At 42.2% G+C, this 15768-nt stretch overlaps 1 protein-coding gene across 2 annotated transcripts in view; it reads right to left on the reverse strand.

Moving 5' to 3' along the window:
• Positions 1-15768, reverse strand: part of sp4 (sp4 transcription factor) — a 74445-nt gene that overhangs the window by 55254 nt on the left and 3423 nt on the right. The gene's annotated exons all lie outside the window — the stretch shown is intronic.

The raw sequence follows: 15768 nt of genomic DNA on the forward strand, positions 1-15768 counted from the left end.
GGATGGGCAATAAACCTTGGCTTAATTCCCAGATCACCAAAAACAAAAATTGAATGAAAATGTAGACAGAGTCATTAGCATTATGTTCTACGCTCCCCACCTCAAGGGACCACGGCCAGCAACAATCAACATGTGTTTGAGAAGTATACTGGAAAAACTGGATTGCAAGACAGTTTAAAGCTAATCAACCATAAAAAGACCACAAGGCATAGGAGTAGAATTCGGCCATTTGGCCCACAGAATCTGCTCCATCATTCAATCACGACTGATCCTCCCCCCCCCGACCCCCAATCCATTCCCCAGCCTTCTCCCCATAACCTTCGATGCTGTGTCCAATCAAGAACCTATCAATCTCTGCTATAAATATACCCAAAGACCCAGCCACCACAGCTGCCTATGGTAACAAATTCCACAAATTCACCACCCTCTGGCTAAAGAAATTTCTCCGCATCTGTTTTAAATGGACGCCCTCTCTATCGTGAGGCTGTGCCCTCTTGACCGAGACTCGCTCAACACGGGGAACATCTTTTCCACATCTACTCTGTCTAGGCCTTTTAACATTCAAAAGGTTTCAATGAGATTCCCCCTTCATCCTTCGAAATTCCAGCAAGTACAGACCCAGAGCCATCAAATGTTCCTCATATGATAACCCTTTCATTCCTGGAATCATCCTTGTGAACTGCCTCTGGATGCTCTTCAATGCCAGCACATCTTTTCTTAGACGAGGAGCCCAAAACTGTTCACAATACTCAACGTGCAGCCTCACCAGTGCCTTATAAATCCTCAGCAACACATCCCTGCTTTTATATTCAAGACCTCTTGAAATGAATGCTAACATTGCATTTGCCCTCCGCACCGCAGACTCTACCTGCAAGTTAGCCTTTTAGGGTGTTCTGCACAAGGACTCCCAAGTCCCTTGCATCTCAGATTTTTGGATTTTCACCACATTTAGAAAATAGTCTGCACATTTATTTCTACTACCAAAGTGCATGACCATGTATTTTCCAACATTGTATTTCATTTGTCACTTTCTTGCCCATTCTCCTAATCTGTCTAATTCCTTCCGCAGCCTACCTGTTTCCTCAACACTACCTGCCCCTCCACTAATCTTTATATCATCTGCAAATTTGGCAACAAAGCTATCTATTCCATCATCTAAATCATTGATATACAGCATAAAAAGGAGTGGTCCCAACAACGACCCCTGCGGAACACCATTATTCACTGGCAGCCAACCAGAAAAGGATCCTTTTATTCCCACTCACTGCCTACCAATCAGCCAATGCTCTAACCATGTTAGCAACTTTCCTGTAATACCATGAGCTCATAACTTAGTAAGCAGTCTTATGTATGGCACCTTGTCAAAGGTCTTCTAAATGTCCAAATATACAACATCCCTGCATCCCCTTTATTTATCCTACTTGTAATCTCCTTGAAGAATTCCAACAGGTTTGTCAGGCAAGAATTTCCCTTAAGGAAACCATGCTGACTTTATCCCATCTTGTCCCGTACTCCATAATCTTATCCTTAGCAACCGACTCCAACATCCTCCCAACCACCAAGGTCAGGTTAACTGGTCCACAATTTCCTTTCTGCTGCCTTCCTCCTTTTTTTTTTAAAAAAAACTGACATTTGCAATTTTCCAGTCCTCTGGCATCATGCCAGATTCCAATGATTTTTTAAAGATCATTGCTAATGCCTCCACAATCTCTACCGCGACCTCTTTCAGAACCCTAGGGTGCAGTTCATCTGGTCTGGGTGACTTATGTACCCTTAGGTCTTTCAGCTTTTTGAGCACCTTCTCCCTTGTAATAGTAACTGCACTTACTTCTCTTCCTTCATACCCTTCAACATGTGGCACACTGCTAGAGTCTTTCACAGCAAAGACTGATGAAAAATACTCATTTAGTTCATCAGCCACCTCCTTGTCCCGTTATTATTTCTCCGGCCTATATCCACTCTCATCTCTCTTTTTTTTTTACATATTTGAAAAAGCTTTTACTATTATTGTTTGCTAGCTTGCTTTTCATATTTCATCTTTTCCCTTCTAATCATTCTTTTAGTTACTGTGAGTTTTTAAAAAAGCTTTTCAATCCTCCATCTTCCCGCTAATTTTTGTTTTGTTGTATGCCCTGTTTTGTTTTTATATTAGCTGTGACTTTCCTTGTTAACCACAGTTGTACTATTTTGCCATTTCAGTATTCTCTTTTGGCATACACCTGTCCTGCACCTTCCTCATTTTTCCCAGAAACTGGCACCATTGCTACTCTGCCGTCATCCCTGCCAACAGCTTCTTCCAATTTACTATGGCCAACTCCTCTCTCATACCACTGTAATTTCCTTTACTCCACTGAAATACTGCTACATCAGATTTACTTTCTCCCTATCAAATTTCAAGTTAAACTCAATCACATTGTGATCACTGGATCCTAAAGGGTCTTTAAGCTTAAGCACCCAGATTACTTCCAGTTCATCACACAGCACTCAATCTAATATTGCTGATCTCCTGGTAGGCTCAATGACAAACCACTCTAAGAAGCCATCCGTAGGCATTCAACAGACTTACTCTCTTGAGATCCAGTAACAACCTGATTTTCCCCAATCGGCATTCATGTTAAAATCTCCCATAACTATAATAACATTGCTCTTTTGACATGACTTTTCCATTTCCTGTTGTAATCTGTGATCCACATCCCAGCTACTGTTGGGAGGCCTGTATATAACAGCCATCAGGGTCCTTTTACCCTTGCGACTTCTTGACTCAGCCCACAAGGATTCAACATCTTCCGATCCTATGTCACATCTTTCTACTGATTTAATGCCATTCTTTACCAGCAGAGCCATATCACCCTCTTTGCCTACCTTTCTATCCTCCAATACAGCGTGTAACCTTGGACATTCAGCTCCTAACTATGATCTTCCTTCAGTCATGATTCAGTTATGGCCAAGACATTATACCTGGCAATCTGTAATAGTGCAACAAGATCATCCACCTTATTTGTTATAATCTGTGTGTTGACATACAACACTTTTGAGTGCTGTATTTGCTACCCTTTTTGATTTTGCATTCCTAATGCACTAATACTCACTCTGCTGGCTGCAATTTTGTCCAATCATCTGCCTGCCATTCCTGGCAGTCTGACTGCACGCTATCTTTGTTTTTTTGCCATGTATCCCATCCTGAGTCCCTTCATTCCGGGTCCCATCGCCCTGCCAAATTGGTTTAAACCCTCCCCACCAGCGCTAACAAACCTGCACGTGAGAATATTGGCCCCCTCCAGTTCAGATGCAACCCGTCTCTTTTGTACAGGTCATATCTCCCTCAGAAGAGATCCCAGTGATCCAAGAACCTGAATCCCTACCCCCTGCACCAGCTTATCAGCCACACATTTATCTGCCAAGTCATCCTGTTTCTACTCTCACTAGCATGTGGCACAGGTAGCAATCCAGAAGTTACTATTCTGGAGGCCCTGCTTCTCAGCTTTTCGCCTCGCAATCCGAGATGTCCCTGATCCTGGCACCTGGGAGGCAACATACCGTCTGGATGTCCCATTCACATCCACAGAATTTCCTGTATGTTCCTCTGACTATTGAGTCCCCTATCACTACTTCACCTTCTGAAGCATGGACCCATGCTTAGAGCCGGTAATCTGGTCTCTGTGGCATTCCCCTGGGAGGTCTTCCGCCACAAAAGTATCCAAAATGGTATAACTTATTTTTCAGGGTAATGGCCACAGGGGTGCTCTGCGCTAATTGCCTATTAACATTTCCACTTCTCCTGACAGTTACCTAGCTACTCGCCTCCTGCAGCTTCGGGGTGACTACTTCCCTGTAACTCTGACCAATTATCTCTTCACCCTCCCGTGTGAGCCAAAGGTCATGCAGCTATTGCTCCAAATCCCTAACACGGTCTTCAAGGAGCTGCAACTGAATGCACTTCACACAGATATAGCTCCCTGGGAGACTCTGGGTCTCCCAGGACTCCAACATTCAGCATGAAGAACACACAGCAGCCATTTACTACACTAAGTGCAGCAAGAGAGAAAAAAAAATGGAACCTTAACAGAAACTTACCCAGAGCCAAAGCCTGACACTCCTACTTTCACGAGTAGCTTACTCCCAACAATAATGTGTGTGTGTGAGGAGAGACAGGATCATTCCAGGTCTTTCACCCACTCCTTAATTTGTTCATGAAAAGCCTATCTGTGCAAGTTGGAACTTTTCTCACAAATACATCATATGAAATGGATATGCTGCTCAGTACTCTATCCACATGCAAAAACACATCTTATTGTTTTGCTATACATTCTCAGTGCAATGCATGATAAAGTTTGCTTGATTTTGCTCCAGCATAATCTCAAAAGCTGCAGTTGAGGCAGCCGATGGCTACATTTTTGTTAGAGGCCTCATTTCGAACTTTTCTTCCAAAACCTTAAGCCAGTGGAGAAAAGCTTGCAACATTGCTGTGACTATATTGGACTAACAGATAGAATATGGCCAAATAACTCCATGAACAGTGCTACATAATTGCCAGGATGAACCAGGTAGAAAATCTTACAAACAAAAGATGTTTGTGTTCCCATATTTTCCAGAGCAGATCCCAATATCATGAATATTCCCATATATCATACCAGTTCCTTTGTACAGATACAAATAGGGCTGCATTTTAATGCACATTATTCATGGCAGAATAGATTCTGTTGGGATTCAATAGTTATTTGTGACTTTTCTAATGCCTTCATTTCTTCATGTTTCATTGTACAGTTTGTAAGTAATGAAATAAAAGGCATTTGTCTAAAATTAAAGACCAAGAGCTTGTGTGCTTCCAGTTTGTTCATCACTGTTGCTACTAAAATACTTACCACCTCAGTCTCAGGATGCTGCATTTACTCTTTCTAAATTAATGTCTAGAAACCTTCTTCTGTAAATTTCTCAAGAGGGATTGTTCATTTATTGGAACTGATACAGATGGTTCAAAGTTCAAATTTACTATCAAAGTAGGTATACAATATACAACCTCGAGATTTATCTTTTTGCGGCAGACCAAGAAACACACAGGATCCACGAAAAACCACACACAACAAAGACTGACAAACACACAATGTACAAAAGAGGACAAATCGTGCAAATATTAAAAAGTGGTAAACAAATAATGCATAGAACATGAGCTGCAGAGTCCACAGCCGTAGTCAGTCCTGCGCGAGTCAGGCGAGGGAAGCCATTCCGGGATCCCGATGGCTGCAGGGTAACAACTGTTCCCGAACCTGGCCAAGTGGGACCCAGAAGTCCTGCACCTCCCAGCTGATGGTAGTAGCAAGAGAGGGAGTGGATCGAACACAGGCAGTCAGCACTAAACACTGGTTCATTTTCCGTTCTCAGGCCTCGATGCATTAATTGGTGTGGAGTAATGGAGCTGAGCAAGGCTCAATTCTCATCCAGTGCATAGAGAGGTCGCACAAGCTGACAATACTGGGCTCACTTTGTATGATGCTTGCTTAGTCATTGTCATATGCCTAGGTACATACATACACTGAAAGCAAGTACTACCAGGCTTGAGGACAGCTTCTATCCTGCTGTTATCAGATTCTACAATGGATTTCTTGTACAATAAGATAGACTTTGGACCCCACAATCTATCTTACGATCTTGCACTTTATCATTTACCTACACTGCCCATTCTCTGTAGCCGTTAAACTTTATTCTGCATTGTTATTGTTTTACCTTTTCCTACCTCAATGGTTTGATCTGAATGAACAATATTTCAAGACAAGCTGTTCACTGTGTCTTGGTGCAATGAGATCATAATTAACCAATACCAACACTTGAAATACAGACACAGAGCATCAGAAGAAAAATAAACTGAACTCAAAACAAAACTCATTGCAGTGCAAAGTAGCCACAGTGTTGCTACACTGAGTTAATGATTAGGATTGTGCAGGTTGATGCAAGAACCGAATGGTTGAAGTAGCTGTTCTTGAACCTGGTGGTGTGCAAATTCAGGCTTCGGTGCCTCCTGCCTAATGGCAGATGTGAGAATATGGCATGGACCAGATGGTGATCTTTGATGATAGGTGTTGACTCAGGGGTCTGTACTGGGACCGCTACTTTTCACACTGTTGGTCAATGATTTGGATAACAGAATTGATGGCTTTGTGGCAAAGTTTGCAGATGATACGGAGGTAGGTGGAGGGGTAGGTAGTGCTGAGGAACAGTGCGATTGCAGCAAGACTTGAACAAGTTGCAAGAACAAGAATGGGCAAAAAAGTGGCAGATGGAACACAGTGTTCAGAAATGTATGATAATACATCTTGGTAAAAGGAACAATAGTGCAGACTATTATCTAAATGGGGAGAAGGTTCAAACATCAGAGGTGCAGAGGGACTGGGGACTCCTCATGCAAGAATCCCAGAAGGTTAACTGACAGGCTTAGTCTGTGGTAAACAAAGCAAAAGCAACGTCAGCATTTATTTCGAGGAGAATAGAAATCAAAACAAACAGATAATGCTAGGCTTTACAAGACACTAATTAGGCCGCACTATTGTATTGTTAACAGTTTTGGGCCCCATATCTCAAAGGATTATTGTCATTGGAGAGAGTCCAGATGAGGTTCATGAAGACGATTCCGGGAATGAAGGGGTTAACACATGACAAGCGTTTGGCAGCTTTGGGCCTGTACTCACTGGAACTTAGAAGATGCGGCAGGGGATCTCACTGAAACCTACCGAATGTTGAAAGGACCAGATAGGGTGGATGTGGAGAGGATGTTTACTATGGTGGGGGTATTTGTGGAGGACAGCAATTGAAAAAACAGTCATGCCTAGATATCTGCCTTTTCCGCAATGAAGTAGAAGAGGAAGACAATATATTGTTTTCAACCAATTGCAGATTTTTCCTACAAAGGTAGGCTTGTTTTACACACCACGTTAAAATAATAAAAACTACTCCTACAGTGCAGCCTTAACCTCTTCAGCGATGTAGACACTTACACTGCTTTTCATAGACATGTGGCAGGCCATAATGTTGCTACCCACCAGATGCATCCCCTAGCTCAGACTTTAAAGACCCAATGGTAATAAATTTCTAAACGAGGTACCCAATAATGGATTTGCACTCCTGTACCTCCATGTCATAGCTATAATCAGAGTTCTATGATGAAAACAATTATGCCATCTGTTATATGCTTCTCCTATAGCAATATGAGGGCAGCAGAATTCCTGGAGTTGATTTTAATTAGATCTAGCAAATGGAATCATTTATTTTTGAATTTAAATCAACCAATATCTATATTTTATCTGACCCAAAAACTGACCGTCTTGCCTCTCTCATAAATGCTATTCTTGACTGGAGAGGGGTCTGCCTTAGGGGACATCAACAGTATGGTTGCAATTCAGGAAACATTAGAGAGACATTGAGTAACTCAATATAAAATAAAAGCTAGTAGTTTGCAGGGGCAAATTTATAAACAAATTAACAGAGAGACACAAGAACCAGTGATGCTAATCCAGGTCTTCCATTAATCTTTACTATTATCAACCAGGCAAGGAGGAAAAACTCTTGAAGTGTACACCATTTTCTTGATTATTATATTAGATTTAGTTCTGTAGAAGGTACCAATGGGAAAAGTCTGACTATATCATAATCAGCGATTACAGAAAAAGTCACAAAAGACAAGAGGCCACAAAATTCTTCACTTCTTTATATTGCTGTTTACCCATTCCCTCCTTCTTTGCCAATTCCTGGTGATGAGGGTGGTTAAACTTCTTCCTCAATCCACTTGCATGATCTCAGTCTAGCTTGCGCCATTGCACTGGCCACAATGCTCCTGCAGCTATTGACAAGTAACGTCCCTGTCTCCCACCAGTAATAGCATAGCTCTCACTATAAACATTACTCATTCTAATCTCCACTCCCCTAAATCAAACAAAACCGACCGGAACCAATACCATGAACAGCCAGTTTGGATTTCTCATCTTGGGCCTGAACATTCAGTAATCTTTTCTAGTTCACTACTGAGAAGACAGGAAGCTATTTCCAATGCACATTTATAAAACCATATCAGAGATTTGTAAAACTGACCCTGCACAAATTTAGAATTTGTATTCCATGTCTATCTTTTCCCTTTTTAATAGCTAGGCTAAATTTGATCCAATTACATTTGTTATCAAATGTTGTCACACTTCACGTTTCTGTAAGATGAAGTCCACTATCAACTAAGTGAGGCATTAATTAAACAAAGAGACCTAGCATGCCTAACTTAATTTGGAGATACAGCAAGATAACAGGTCCCTGTGGCCCAACAAACCCATGCTGCCCATATGACCAATTAACCTGCTACTCCTGCGTCTTTGGAATGTGGGAGGAAGCCCATGCAGACATGAGAACATGCAAACTCCTTATAGACAGTGATGGGAATTGAAGACTGGTCACTGACACTGTAAAGCAATGTGCTAACCACTGCGCTACCATGTTCTTTCTAGGACATAAATGTTAAGAAAAAATTGAGAGAGGTTATGCTAATGGAGCCAATAAAGTGAAATTCTTCCCAGGAAGTGAGGGTCAATAGTCACAAGATGATCCTGACGAAGGATCCCAGCCCGAAATGTCGACTGTACCTTTTCCTATTGATGCTGCCTAACCTGCTGCGTTCACCAGCATTTTTTGTGTGTGTTGCTTGAATATATTTAAGATGCCTTAATGCACTTGAAGGTTATGGTTTACCACCTTGTTGACGTGTTATAGTCCTAGTCAAAGTATTCGCATAATGCTCTTAGTCAGAAAATTCCCAATATTTGGGCACAATAATAAAAGGACTGAAAATATAGCGTGCAACTTTAAGGTGTACTGCAGACAGTGGTGTTCCCACATGACCACTTATCCTCTCGATAGGGGGAGGTCAGGAGTTCAGTAGATGTTGTTGGACTAGCCTCCACAAGAAGCTATCCAGCACTCTGCAGGCAGAAATCATGGTAGCTACTGTATACCAGTGGAAGCAGTGTTCTTGATGGGGTTGATCTCCATGAGAACTGGAGCTGCAGTCACCGAGGAATGACCCATCATATTCCAGATTGATATACTGAAAATGAAGGAGGTTCTTCAGGTGTCAGAAATTACCCACTAGAGCCCCCAATCTCTGAACTGTTTTTTATGGTGCAGAACTCTGCAATGTAAAAGGTTGAAGATACATGGTGAGAACCTCAATGGAAATGGTCATTGCCTGCCTCTCACCATGAACACAGGGCTGAGCACCTAATCCCTACTCTACGTAATTTGTACTTATGACTGTATGGCTAAGTACAGCTCCAATGCCGTATTTAAGTTTGGTGACTACACTACCTTTGTTGGCCGGGTCAAAGGAAGTGACAAATTGGCATACAGTATGGAGATTGAAAGTCTGGTTGAGTGGTGCGACAACAGCAATTTCTCACGTAAACCAAAGACCCAATCATCTACTATAGGAGGAAGAAACTAGAGGTCCTCATTAGGGAATGCAGTTGGGGAGGATCAGTAGTTAACATGTCAGTGAATCTATCCTAGGACAGGCTCACAAGTGTCATCATAAAGAAGGCACAACAGCAACTCCATTTCTTTATAAGTTTGAGTAGATTAGGCATGTCACCAAAACTGGCAGTAAGATGGTGACTCACTTGGACGCAGCAGCCAGCCCGGGTCCAATCAAGGGCGAAATTGCACATCCTTTATCTTTTTCATGATCACGAGACACTGCTGTTTATCACGATCATCAAGTACTGCAGGCCTACCCCATCAGCGAGCTGCTCGTTGGTGGAAGAGCTGAACTTGGTGTGCAAAGGTGGTGTGCAGTCTAGCAGCAAGTGATTGCCTTGGACATGTTCCTTGTGACAGCAAAACCCAGTTGGATGTTGGTAATATAGAACGCCAAGTCCAGCTCAATAGTTTATTGACAAGACCAACGGTGGGGGAGATGTATGGCCTCAGTTGTAGCGCAGACTAGGCCTCATTCTGTGGGGTAGCCTGTTGCAGCCGCCCAGGGAAGGAGAAGCCACAGGTGGTGTGGCGCAGCATCTGTGCCTGCTCAGAGGCTGGCCCCTTGTCGGTGCTGCCCTCCAGTGCTCGCTTGGTGGAAGACAAGTTGGATTGCATTCATCTGCAGACTGCTGTGGGCTTGTTCTTGCCGACAACGTCCATGCACCATAAATATACGTGACAATCAGGGTCTTGGGCTACTGTCCGTTGTATTTTTGTGTGACTGTGTTTGCTGCTATCTTACATGTGCTATATGTGCCTTGTGTTGGGTGTGACTGTTGGTAAGGTGTTTGGCACCTTGGCCCTGGAGTAATGCTATTTCATTTGGCTGTACTGAACTTGAAAAGGTTGACAAACTTCCATAGATGCACAGTGGAGAGTATACAACTGGTTGCATCACAGCCTGCTACGGAAACACTAATGCGCAGTAACTGAAAAGGCTACAGAAATTGGCAGATACAGCCCAGTCCACAGGCAAAGCCTCACCCAACACCTAGTATATTTATACAGACTGCTGTCACAAGAAAGCAAAATCCATTAAAGACTCCCAGCATAGAGGCCAGGCCCTCTTCTCGCCATTACCAACAGGCAGTAGGTATGGAGCCATAGGTCCTAAACCACTAGATTCGGGAACAGTTATTAGGGCGCAACCGTCAGGCTCCTTCACTCATCACTACTCTGAACTAATTCTTCAGCTTAAAGACTCTCTTTCAAGGACTCCTCAACATTTTTATTTTCAATTTTACTTCTTTTGGTAATTTGTCAGTCTTTCTGCAGTTACTTTTGTAAAGCTCCATTGTATTTCTTTTTTCCTGTAAATGCCTGTAAGAAAATGAATCTTAAGCTAGTGTACAATTACACATACATTCTAAGTTTACTTTGAACTTTCGTAGCTGGAGTATTACTTGTCATTTCCACAAGCGTCTGGAATATTGTTTCGGTCTGCTGCATGCAGTAATGCCATATTTTATTTGCTGTGGAGCAGTGAGTGGAATTGAATATTGTGCAAACATCTACAGACATCCCGTTTATCCCATACAACTCAAACAATCACAACCATCTTCGGTGATGCAAGGTACATCTCCCACCACTAGAGTGTCTTCCTATGATGCCCATTAACTTCAGTTTTGCCAAAACTTGATGCCATACAGTCAAATGCCACCTTTGGCATTCAGCTCCTTGGCCCGTGCTTGGGTGACAGCTGTGATGAAATCAAAATTGGGCACAAGTAGAAACAGTACCTTTAAAAAAAATATTCCGTCCCTAATACTTTATTCACATAAATGAGCATTACAACCAGGGATAAAATCAATTTAATTGAGAATTTTAAATTTTTGAATTACATGCTCCTTTCTTCCCCCCCCCCACAGTAGAGACCCCCTCAAAAAAGGGAAAACTGTAAAGCATAAAAAACTAAAAATGCAAAAACAGAAATGTCAGCAGTTCAAAAGTATTCATCCCCCTTTGCTCAGTACAGAGTTGAACCATCTCTCACAGCTATTACAGCCAGTAGTCTTTTGGATAACTTTTTACTAGCTTTGAACAAAGTGATAGAACAAGATTTGTCCATTCCTCCTTGCAAAATTGCTCAAGCTGTGCCAGATTAGTTGGGAAAAAGCAGTGGACAGCAATCTTGAGTTCTTGCCAGAGATGCTCGATCGAGTTAAGGTCAGGACTCTCACTGGGCTGCACAAGGACATTAATTTTCTTCATTTGAAGCCACCCCACAGCTGCTCTGGCACTGTGCTTTAGGTCATTGCCCTGCTGAAAGACAAACTTCCTCCCCAGTTTAAGTTTTCTGGCAAAGGCTAGCAGGTTTTTAACCCAGGATTTTTCTGTATTTAACAGCATTCATCTTCCCATCAATCCCGACCAGATTTTCAGTCCCTGATGCTGAAAAGCATCCTAATAGCGTGATGCTACCTCCACCATACCTTACAGTAGAGATGGGGCTGCCTGGCTGGCACACAGTGTTAGATTTACACCACATGTACCGCTTAGTGTTGGGGACCGAATGTTCTGCTTTAGTCTCAATTAACCACAAGATCTCTTCTACATCTTTAACCCATCTTCCAAGTGATGCTTTGCAAAGACTTTACTGGCAAGGATATGCTTTTTTTTTTTAACCAGGGCTTCTTCCTCACCACTCTTCCACAAATACCCCTTTTATGCAAGAGCTGAGAGATTGTGAAGCCATGAACATCATCTCCAGTTGCAACCACTCACTTCTGTAGCTGGCATCACACCAGCCTGTCTTGGAAGTGCCATGCTTCTCCAGTGACTCAGTTTAGAAGGGTGGCCAGACCTAGGCAGTGTGGGTGTAGTTTCATTTTATTTCACGTTGCACTGCACTGAGCTCCAAGATATGTTCAATGCCCTTGAGATGGTCTTTTACTCTTCCCCAAATTTGTGCTCCTCTATTATCATTTCCCTGACTTGTGTTGAATACTCTTCATTTTGGTTTGGTCTGTTGAAATGTCACCATGCAGTTGGTCCTTACAGAGAGAGGGGGTATTTATTCTTATGAATTCATTAAAAACAGGTGATCCTCTAATTTTCTACACAAACAAATTAGGTGAGTTTGTAAGATAATATTGCACCTGGGGAAAGTTAGTGAGGGAATTACAAAGGGGATAAATACTTCTACAGCATCACAGATTTGTTTTTTTTTAAACTTTTAATAAATTGTTGACAGGTTTTGGAATTTTTCTTTTGATTTGACACGATGCACAATGTTTTGTAGATTAGCTCAAAAATCCTAATTCAATATATTTTAAGTTTAGAAAATGACACTGCAAAATATGAAAGTAGTGGTGGGGAGCTGAATGCTTTACAAAAGCACTGTTTACTGAGGAGGGAGTGTTGCTCACTAATGTTGCAGATGGCTCCATCAGTTTGCTAATGGCTGCAAGACAAATCAGCCAGATCAGACCCATTCTGCTTTTTTCACCCTTGGAGCAGGATGTATTTGGACAATTTACCACATTTTACAGGAGCTGGCAGTGTTCCAACTGTTCAACAAAGGCTTGGCTGTTCTTACAAGAATTGTATACTGAAATGCAAGTTGAAAGGGCACTACAGTAGTGTAGCAGCTAGCACAACGCTATTACAGCTCTGGGCATCAGACTTCTCTCTACATACACGACTATATGGCTAGCACACCTAAAATGCCATCTATAAATCTGTTGATGACACAACCCTGCCCATCTTAACGACGATCATCCAGCAGCACTCACATCTACAGTGATTAAGTACTTTGAAAGGTTGGTTATGGCTGGAATCAACTCCTGCTTAAGCAAGTACCTGAACCCAATGCAATTTGTCTATCACTACATTAGGTTTAGAGCCAATGTGATCTCATTGGCTCTTCATGTGGCCTTGGATCAGCTGGACAACACTAATACTTGGGTCAGGCTGCTGTTTACTGACCACAGCTCAGTGTTTAGCACATTCATTTCTACAGTTCTGATCAAAAGGCTCCAGAACCTGGGCCTCTGTACTCCCTCTGCAACTGGATCCTCAATTTCCTCAGCGGACACCCACAGTCTGTGAGGATCAGAAGCAACATCTCCACCTCACTGATAATCAATACTGGCGCACCTCAAGGATGTGTACTTAGCCCATTGCTCTACACCCATGACTGTGTGGCTAGGCGCAGCTCAAATGCCAACTATAAATCTCCTGATGACATAACTATTGTTGGTAGAACTTCAGATGGTGATGAGGAGGTGTACAGGAGCGAGATTGATCAGCTAGTTGAGTGGTGTCACAGCAGCAACCTTGCATTTAACATCAGTAAGACCAAAGAATTGATTGTGGACTTCAGAAAAGGTAAGACTAGGGAACACACAAGGGAAGAAATAACTATGCTTTTGGCGATGATCATTGAATCCTCACTGACCACAGGAGTAGTACTAGATGATTGGAGGGTGGCTAATGTCATTCTTTTGTTCAAGGAGTAGGGGGTAACCCTGGGAATTATAGACCAGTGGGTCTTTACAGTGGTAGGCAAATTATTGAAGAGAATTCTCAGTGATAGGATTTACAAGGATTTGAAGAAGCATAGTCTGATTAAGGATAGTCACCGTAGCTTTGTGAGGGGCAGGTTATGCCTCAAACCTGATTGAATTCTTTGAAGATGTGACAAAGCACAGTGATGAAGGTAGCAGTGGATGTGGTGTATATGAATTTCAGGAAGGTGTTTGAAAAGGCTTTCAGAATATAATGAGGCAAGGGATCCAGGAAATAGCTGGGTGAATACTGAACTGGCTTGCCCATAGAAAGCAAAGGGTGGTAGTAGATGGACAGTATTCTGCCTGCAATTTGGTGACCAGTGGTGTTCTACAGGGATCTATTCTGGGACCCCTGTACTTTGTAATTTTTATAAATGACTTGTATGAGGAAGTGGAAGGGTGGGTTAGTAAGTTTGCGGATGACACAAAGGTTGGTGGAGTTGCAGATAGTGAGGATGGTTGTTGTAGATTGCAATGGGACATTGACTGGATGCAGAGCTGGGCTGAGAAGCAACAGATGGAGTTCAACCCAGAAAAACATAAAATGATTAATTTTGGAAAGTCAAATTGGAAAGCAGAATACAGGGTTAATGGCAGGATTCTCGTCAGTGCAGTAGAACTTGTATCCCTCAAAGTTATGCAGAAGTTGATAAGAGTTGTTAAGGTGTATGGCGCATTGGTCAGGGGACTAAGTTCAAGAGCCTCGAGGTAATGTTGTAGCTCTACAGAACTCTCCTTCGATCACATTTGGAATAGAGTGTTCATTTCTGGTCGCCTCATTGTAGGAAAGATGTGGAAGCTTTATAGAGGGTGCGGAGGAGATTTAGCAGGATGCTGGCAGGACTAAAGGGAATGTCTTTTGAAGATACGTTGAGCTAGCTAGGGTTTTTCCTCTTTGGAGTGAGAGAGGATGAGAGGTGACTTGACAGAGGTGTATAGGAGGCATAGCTAGAGTGGACAGCCAGAGACCTTTTTCCCAGGGCAGAAATGACTAATAAAAGAGCCATAATTTTTAGGTGAGCATAGGAAAGTATAGAGGGATGTCAAAGGAAAATTCTTTATACAGTGAGTGGTGAGCACGTGGAATGCCCTGCCAGTGCTGATGATAGAGGTAGATACATTAGGGTGATTTAAGAAACACTTCTATAGGCACATGGATGATAGAAAAATGGGACTATGTAGGAGGGACGGGTTCAATTGATCTTGCAGCTTACAAGGTCAGTATAACATTGTGGGCCAAATAGCCTGTACTGTGCTGCGAAGTTCTTAGTTCTGTTCACTTACAGAATAAAACATAATTGCTTCCCCTGAAGTCTCTGGGTCATCATCCCAGAATCAAACTGCATCCTGAAGAATACATGTATCATATCTTTTCACATCTGAAACCTCCTCAAAGCAGGACAATAACCCAGTTACACATTTGACCAAGTTGCCCAAAGCCTCCAGGAACACTATTTGGAGCAAAGACTACTCTGTAAAGATGAATTAAATTTGAATACTAGCCCATCAGGGGTAAAAAAAAGGCATTTTTGCAGTTTGAAAGTACTGTAGCAATAATGCAACAAACTAAACATCAATCATGATTGAAAATCAACTCAAAAACAAGATACACATTATAGTAAGAAATAACCCAGAAGCGGCCAAGATAACTTTGTGGTAAATTTTATCTCGTCAAGCATTTAATTTAGAAAGCAGAGTTACCAATTTTCATCAGACATTTTTTCTACAAATATTATAAATTGCACAAAACTCA

Source organism: Mobula birostris, chromosome 3 (assembly GCF_030028105.1).
Source record: "Mobula birostris isolate sMobBir1 chromosome 3, sMobBir1.hap1, whole genome shotgun sequence".
In the NCBI taxonomy this organism is placed as follows: domain Eukaryota; kingdom Metazoa; phylum Chordata; class Chondrichthyes; order Myliobatiformes; family Myliobatidae; genus Mobula; species Mobula birostris.